We start from the raw sequence: 9,220 nt of genomic DNA, 5'->3' as shown, positions 1-9,220 counted from the left end.
ATTATTGTTGTTGTTGTTATTTTATGATTTTTTTTAAAATTCAAGTTACTGCTACATTCATGTGTATGTCACATTTCACTATGGTACTTAATTGATGTTGCATTAATTCTGTTTAATCTACAACAATGCATCATGTTCTTTAAGATCATCATATTTTTTATGATCCATGTGATAATGCACAAATGCAAGAGTAATTTTAACCTCCTAAGACCCAAGAAATGTCAGCAAAGTACAAGCTTTTTTTTGTTATTAAATAAGTGCCTATATTAGAAACATCATGATGCAACAGTTTTTTCAGATGTAGTTTTTAAAATTTTTATGGAATGTCCTTCGTGGTGGACACTTTTCTTTTCTTTTCTTTTTCTTTTCTTTTCTTTTTTGTTTTTTTTTTTTTGAATAAAGTTGTGAAACTCTTGTCCACAAATGTGGACAGAAAACCCATAGCTGGGTCTTAGGTTAATGATATTTATTTAGTTTAAGAAGCAGGAGAATTTTAATCTCAGTACATTAAGGGAAAACTTCATCCTTCAGTTTATGATTGTTCAAAAGGAATAGAAAAGTTATAACCTGAAGAGTAACTAGTTGTCTAAAACTTTCACTTAAATGTTAAGGAGTAATATTTACCTCCCTTATGTACTAGAGTAAGTAAGTATATTGAAGTGCAGTAAATTGGGCTTCTACATATTCCACAACTGAGAGATGGTCTTAAAATGCTGGGATCATTTGCACTTTTCATGTTTTATACTTTGAACATATCTTACACATATTTACAAAACCTATATGATCATTAATAAATATTTTATAATTTATTTTAACTGATTTTGCCAAATTGAATACAATGATTCAGAAATACTGTGATCACTAAACTAGAAATATATTTATTTACATGACCATTACTCAATTATAATTATTTTTTTTATTCTGAACAAACTGTTCGGGCAACACGTCCAGGGTGTACCCCTCCTTCAATCACTGGTAGGCACACAAGATTCACAAGATGAAACTCTTTTAAGGTTACTAGGACAGGTTACAAATAAATAAATAAATAAATAAAAATGTGTGTTTGTGTAGATCTCATACTCTGTGAATTTCATGTCATCAAACTCTGGTTACTTAGTCCATACACAGTACAGTCTTGGCTTGTACAACATTTCCAAAGGCAGTTTTTACCATCATACTGTTTAAATATTCATTATTTTGTCTAGGTTGAGAGTGGGACAGACGAAAGAGGATAATAAATTGTCAGATTTGTCAAATTCAGCACAACATGAGGACAAATAAAAGAACAAGATTTCATTGCAGAGCATTACATCATACAGAGACAAATGAATAATAAAATGTTATCCTTAAATCATGATGTCTTAAAAAACACAAAAGAACGGCATTCAGTACTAGTGCAACTAAACCCTACCTACAGATTAAAATGACAGGGAAATGTAAGGTGTTATTAACAGTTTTATGTTCATATGTGATCTGGAAATGCTCCCAGAGCCATGACGATACTATTTTGCTCTGAAATGCTCACTTTAACAACTATGAGTCTCATTGAAGTTTATCGTGTAACTCTAAATAAAAGAATCAGCTATATCTAAAAGAAACACCACCTTTACAGATAAAAGCTTATTATTCAATTGTTTCACCAAAATGAAAGTCTCCACATTAAATAGCCAATATAACAACAGTCGACATAGTTGTATTTTACTGTATTTATATATCACTTATCTACCTAGCAGGTCACTTCAGTAATGAAGTTCTGTTTTTACCTTTGAATACTATCATACATTTTATAAAAGCCAAAACGTGTAGAGGCGCAATTATAGTATTGTAGTTCTGACAAACTATTAATAGGCTTTTAATTTACTTGTACACACTTATTGTTTATACCACTAAAGGTACTTTTTATATCATTTATTTGTACATTTTCTATATATATATTTCATATCTTGTATGCTGTTTTCTTTTTTTCTATTTTACTACTGGCTGCAGGTATAAAAAATATATTTCCCTGTGTATACTTTATGTAACTGTAGCTTATCTCAGGCTGAAAGTACCTTATATTTACTCACCACTAGGTGGCAGCAAATGCTTAACAGACCGATGTGACTTATCCAAAGTCCAAAGTATGGAAGTGGCGTATCCTTTTTATTCTTCGTTAAATTCATTGCAGTTTTTTACAAAAAATGTTCTAATGTTTCTACTTTATTTAAAATATGAGGTCATTTGTAGACAAAAATAAATGCTGGACCAATGACAGTTCTGACTGAATTCAGATGTTATATAATTATTGTCAGGAAATAAACAGTGTAGTTTACTATTTCAGATGCCAATAGATGAATCACATGAAAGATGATCATAAATAAAAAACACTCTAACATCATAATATAACCTTGTATTTTCATAATTTTGATAAAAGATGATCACTTTCTGAATCAGGAAAGTACACCAAAATACTAAAATCTAGTCCATCCACCGACTCATTCACCCACTCCCCCCAAAAGCCCTTAGCTGTCACTCCCTCGGTGAAACCACCATCCATCCACTCAGATGAATGAAGACTTCCTCCTCAACTTATTCACAGTTTCCCCTGCTCTGCTCTGCTCTTTCATTAACACACATTTCCTCTTCCTCTGCCTCTGCATAGAAAACACACAATCACAGACGGACAGACACACAAACTCTGACATGTTCCCTCTCTGCCCGTCACTTCATCCAGTCCCCGAGGTGTCGGCCATCACTGTCTCTTGCACCCGTTTCCCCAGCAACCACAGCATCCCCCTGTCAGACTTGAGAGAGACCTGTTCTCTATTTGCTTTGCTTTCTGGAGAGATAATGAACACACTATTATTGTGCTGCTGTTGTGGCACAATAGTGGTAGGAAATATGTCATACAATAAAAAAGGAGCAAGGTTGTCTCATTTCAACCAAACACTCTGACATTTGACTCCCAGATACAGGAAAGTGAGTTAATTTGTCTGGTGAAAATAGACTAACTGTAAACCCAAGAGCCCAGACCAACTCTGCATGCATACTCATTTCTCAGGATCATTCGCATTATTTTACATACCAATATTCCATGAAGTGCAAGGGATCTATTTTGCAATCATGGATTATTCATGATCTGCACAGATACTGCATATGAAAATCCTTTGAAGGGGGTTTGGGACTGGAAAATTCCGCCTTTTTTTAGTCTCACAGAGGCCTTGGCATCACTTACTCAAGGCCTGGCTTCTAGTGTTTCTACATTCAGATAATATTCACTCCTCTCAGACAGTCTAACTCACTTTTGGCACTGTAGCTCTCTGTGTGAAATCTGACGATATACTGCAGCTGGTTGGCATATATTTAAAGCTGAAGTAAAGTAGATGATGTAGACCATACTTAGCATGTGTCCGGATGTTTTATATACATATGGGTGTTACCAGGGACATCCTGTTAAGTGCAGTGACTGTTTTCTCAAAATTGAGGGAAAAAAGCTTCTCAGTGCAAGCACAGGTTCCTAAAGTAGAAAACAGTCTCTTTGAGTGTCATCTCATTATAAATTAATAACTTGTTATTATTGCTACATCATCAATGGCACCTTTCTACTGAAAGCTGAGGTGGAGCTTCTCCTTTCTATGATAACTATAAATGCAACATTAGGTGTGCATGATACATATAAATGCAATATTAAATGCATATTCTACTATTTAGCATGCTCTGTGTATAATTTCTGTAAAATAAAACATTTGGAAGATTTGCCTACGTAGATGTGTAAAATTTCAGCAGCTTACAGTCAATATTTAGTGTTAATATTAAAACTAAACAGGATTTTGTGAACGTTTAAACAGATTTCAATTTCAACATAATGAATAGCAATGAATAACAATGTCTAAACATATTGGTAATTTTTCTCGTAACTCATTCATAACAGTAAAAAGGTCAGTAGAGTTTCTGTGATAGTTCATTTTCTTCATTTCAGCTCAGTTTATTTAGAATATGCAGTAAAAAATAAACAAAAAAATCATACATTAGTACCTAGAAATAATAATAATAATAATGATAATAATGGATTAGAATCATATAGCGCTTTTCCATTAACACATACTCAAAGCGCGTACAGTCGATCCATTATTCATTTTCTCACACATTCTCGCTCTGGTGGTGGTAAACTACATATGTATCCACAGCTGCCCTGGGACAGGCTGATGGAAGTGTGTCTGCCAATTCACACCTACAACCCCTCCGACCACCACCGAATATTCATACACCAGTGTGAGTAGCAGCACTGGAGGCAAGGAGGGTGAAGTGTCTTGCCCAAGGACACAACAGCACATGACTAGCAGGATTCAAATCGCCAACCCTCCGGTTATTGCACGACCTGTTCTACCTGCTGACCCACAGCTGTTCAGGAGGCTGTGGCTCAGATATAAAAACAGATTCCAAGAAAACAAACTTATAACACCGCATAATGATTTGATTCACATATTCAAAAAGGAGTGAGAGTATAAACGTATTTAATTCCACCCGTCTTCACACAACCATCAATTATTTAGCTTATTTAACTTTAGCTATCAGTATTTACAGACAAGTAGTTGTTGACTCAACCAATAAACTTTCAAAGTGTTAGAAAACCTACTCTTTGTAGGTGGTCTATCAAAAAAAAAATCACAAAAATAACTATATCTGATAAAGAAAGAGGAAATGACTTTAAATAAATACTTAGTATTTGATAAAAAAAAAAAAAAGTGGAATACAGGCATATATCTCATCTCCACAGACAACAGTGTTCGCAGCAGTTACTGTCATTTTATCATTAAACTCAAAGGATGGATCGAGTCTGAACTCAACACAAATACAAATTCAAGGTTAACACTTGAGAGGTGTGATCAATTTATAATCCACTCATTGTTTCGATCCGCTGAGTGCAGTAGTGACTGAATACTTTAACAACAGCAAAGACAAGTACTTAGTCTATTGAATGTTTTTAGTTTGTTGGTGGAGCCTCCAGATCTCTAGAACAAACCACTGTCATCCATTCATTCTCTTCTTTGGGTTTAAGGCTTAAATGATTAAGAACAAATAAATCCAGATGATGTTTTTTCATATACAGTATACTATTATTTCACATATTATGTACATGTACATATTAGTAATAAATATTTTTAGCACTGACCAATAAATCATACTTCCGCTGTGTTACAATGAGCTGCTTATATCAGTGAAGGAGAGGGTTTCATGTTGTCGCCATGTTGTGGGTCTTCCATGTTTTTACGGTAGCTCAGAATGGACCTCCTCTTTGTCTTATTTCTATTTTATGGTGAGTGTCATCTGGCATCAAGGTACATTACTGTCACTTAACTACATGTGAGTGCAAACCAGAGCTCAAAAGCACAAAACAGACAAAACCAATCCTGACAGTTTATTTCTTGGGCTTTCATGTATTTTTTGGCCACCATAGGGGTTAGTGAGACAAGGAGTATAGATGTTTTCCTAGATAACACTAAACATTACATACTAAACCTTTAAATGTAGGATTATTTGCTGGCTTACATGATGTATTTCAACAATGTTGGTGGAAAATGTTGTAATAAAGGTACTTATGATAATATTTCAGAATAAGGACAAAATAAAGAACAACCAATTGTCCAAATCAGGGGAGAAAGCATAATGCAGACACACTAGCTGATCACACTTTAAGCATTGATAAAAATTCATTTTCATTCAGCTCCCCAGTCACCCCCACAGCATGATCATCAACCTACCTTCCTTTTGTAGTGGGATGTGAAGGCCTGCCATGCCAGCAGACCAATGCATTGGCTTGAAGATGACCCGTGCAGGCACATGGCATCCACTGTGTGAGCTTAAATAGCAGTGATTCCACTGCTAATTAATAATCCCTGTCACATCTGAAGATCAGCACTGACGAACTGAAAGGTCTGGGCAGAGGACAAAGGAGGCAATCGAATTACAGCCCATTTTCTTGATTTTGTTTCCACAGTGGGGGCTGTGGCAGTGGAGCAGCTTTAGTGGGTAATGGTTTCTGGCAACGATGGGGCCCTTAGTCCTGTTCACTGGAGCTGCAACATCCCCCCAGGGTTTCATCGGCAGTTAGAGCTATCGTTTCTCTTTTCTTGATGTCATTTAGTGAAAAAAAAGTTATGCTTGTCGTTAACCTCACGCACTCTTTTTTAATGCACAAAATATCCGGACTATTGTATGTCCAGTCAGCTAAACACTGTCCTTGTGTAACTGCGTAGGTCAATTGAATGTGAAATTAGATAATTTGGAATTAATGTGCAAGAGCTGTGGCTATAGTCGTGCGGCAAATAAAAGCTATGCAGCGATTGTCAGAGAAGAGGCCAGAGACCTTTAATTGGAAAGGGAGAAACTGTAAATGTGGTCAAATGAGAGGAGGAGGCAGAGACAGCAGAGGTGGGCAGGAGGGGGAGGGGGCCACTGCAGTATTAAAGGGTGAGGAGAAAGGAGCAGGAGGTCTCTCCAGGGATAGGGTGCTTTACTTTGAAGTGTGTGTTGGGACTGTGTGCAGCACCAAATCCCCCAATCCTTAGTCTACGTGGCTTTCTTTACAGCCGTGTTTGCTCATTATGTTTTCATGGGCTCATCCCAGACGCCTGAGTAGAATCTTTGGGCCCAGGAGAGACAAACTCCAGGGGAATAGGAATGAGGCGCAAGTCACAGATCCTCGTGTGTTTTCAGGTCGGCTGTTGATTGATGTTTGCTCGCATCAAAAACGCCCCTCTGAATTGACACGGTTATAATTTGTTATTTTGCAGCTGACAACTTTCAGGAGACGACGCTAAATGAAGGTATATGAAACCCCATATCAGTCTGTTACTAATGACCTTGAACCGTTAGCTTCATGTTTAATGTCTTCATGCTCATTTGCCCACATTAAATGTTTCTCCTTCAGTCTGCTATCCTGCTCTGCCTTTTCTTTAAATCATGTCAAATAAATGACAAAGAAGAGATCAGAAAAATTGTGCTTTTGTAGCGATGTTTAGGAGACCTTTGACATTTCTTAGCAATGTTGGTCACGTTCACATTATTGTTTTCCCTTTAAATCAGTGTCTTGATTTAATCAATCATCTGCAATGTAGCAGCCGTTTTACCTAATGAGTTGTATTTTGACTTAAACAAGTCATAAGATACAGGATAAAAAGTAATGTCCAGTAATTACATCATTTACTTTATTTCTTTAAGACACATATATTTGGAGCAAAATAATTTGAATCTTATGCATTTGTTAGAATTAAGGGCTTGAAGAACCTTTCTAACTGGGTGAGCTCATTCCAAACTCAGGCTCAAGTCCATAATGCATTTCTTTCTGACCTCATACTCACTCCATACCAAATCTATCTGGACTCGCTCCGTAATGAGATGCATTAGAGTCGTGTGGCACAGAAATCCAATACTCTGAGCCATCTTCTCTGTAGCCTTCCACCATCAACTAGGCCATAAACTGGGCTAAATTTAGTGAAGTCTTTTGTCTCTGGGAGCTATGAAATCTTATCGTTTTACTTCTGAGACTTGTCAACAGACTGAAAATTGATGTCTTGTCAGATGATGTTGGTAGTGTTTTAAATGTGATTCCATCGATTCATCTCTTTCTTTATCTGTGAGTCCCGTGCCCTTCCTGTTGCACTGCCTGTCACTTATTTCAGTATGGCTGTTTCATGGCGAGGTGATAAAGCCATTATCTTGCCTATTCAAAATCTGTCACGCGCTATCGCTGTGCCGGAAACAATTAATTTTCTGTGGTGACAATGCCTCAGCCGTTCCCCTGAATTGAGATTAAATTTCTTTGTCAATTTTCATTTGAAAATGTATATTTCACACACGTTTGTGCCATTCAATTTGGCACACATAGCTGTGCTGAGAATCCATTTGATTCCCCTCAGTGGGGCCCCAGAGCTGTCAGCCGACAAGTCAGTGGGATGCTATGGATTGTGACAAACTGCAGCAGATGACAGTTGAAAGATGACGGGGAGCGATAGTGTTGCATAGTTGGGAATTTATTGTTACAGAAGAAATACATCACAAAAATCCACAAATATGTAAAAATGTGTATATATGATTCCATTTTTCTGCTGATTTATTACTTATAGAAGTTTATGTACATTATAAAACATACACCATCCCCATATGGAATAATAATGTCTGTGCGATTAAAGTTTAATAACTATGATTAAGATAATGATTTATGAACAATAACAAAAGGCTAGCTCAACTTTCTCACAGCTGAAACAGAGCTCGATCCCCCTTGAATCCTTTGAGTCCATGCATCGACAAAACTGGTGGGGAGAAAACATTTTTCACTATGAAATATGCATGGTGTATTCAGTGCAAAAAATATGTCACCGCTATCTTCCTCTGAACTGCTTTCCATGATCCGTCTTTTATGAAAAATGCATGTGTTGTTGTGCCTGAGAACTTCTGCATGGCAAACTTCAGTTCGATTAGGGAGAAATCAAAGAGCGTATGCTCAGAGAGGAATTATTCATCTTCATTCAGATGCATTTGGCTTTCTAAAAACTCACATGACACTGAATAAATCGTAGAGTGGAAGATTCTTCTCTTGCATGACCAGGCTCCCATGAGCTCAGTGAAAGGATACACAAAACAGAGCTACCCCAGAAGCTACAACAACCATAAATCTCCTTCTGTGTTCAGGTCTGTGGGATTGATCTTGGAAATACACCAATGAATCAATAATTGCAAAACAGAACAAGAATAACAAGTTTCAATAGTTTCAAGGTCAATAAAGTAAAATTACTGACTTTATACCATGACTGATTGATAAACGTTTAGACAGAGAGGTTCCTGAATGCTGCGTGTGTCTGTCTTTCCTTGGGAAGAGCAGATTTATAACAGTGGTCGAGCTGCTGAAGGCTTTGTCCTCCTCCACTCAGACAACTATTAATCACCTACACCTGGATTGGGAATGCATGAATTGCCATAATTAATAACCACAGTCCTCTGAGAATTTCCAACAGCCATTCACAGCCTCTGCAGGGAGTTTAAGACAGTGATGGACAACCACACCTTCAGCCCGTCAATTGTTTTTAACCGATGATCAGACAGAGATGCTGTGCTCTTCTGTCTTGCATTAAATGTGATATGCGTAGGACCAACTTATTACAGCTACTCTGTAATAAGAAGACGTAAGACGTGCATTTGCAGCTTTAAACCTGTAAGTGGTGCTGCCAGTCAGTGAACATGA

The sequence above is a fragment of the Sphaeramia orbicularis genome, chromosome 12, assembly GCF_902148855.1.
Source record: "Sphaeramia orbicularis chromosome 12, fSphaOr1.1, whole genome shotgun sequence".
NCBI classification, from domain to species: domain Eukaryota; kingdom Metazoa; phylum Chordata; class Actinopteri; order Kurtiformes; family Apogonidae; genus Sphaeramia; species Sphaeramia orbicularis.
This window is presented reverse-complemented; position numbering follows the sequence as displayed.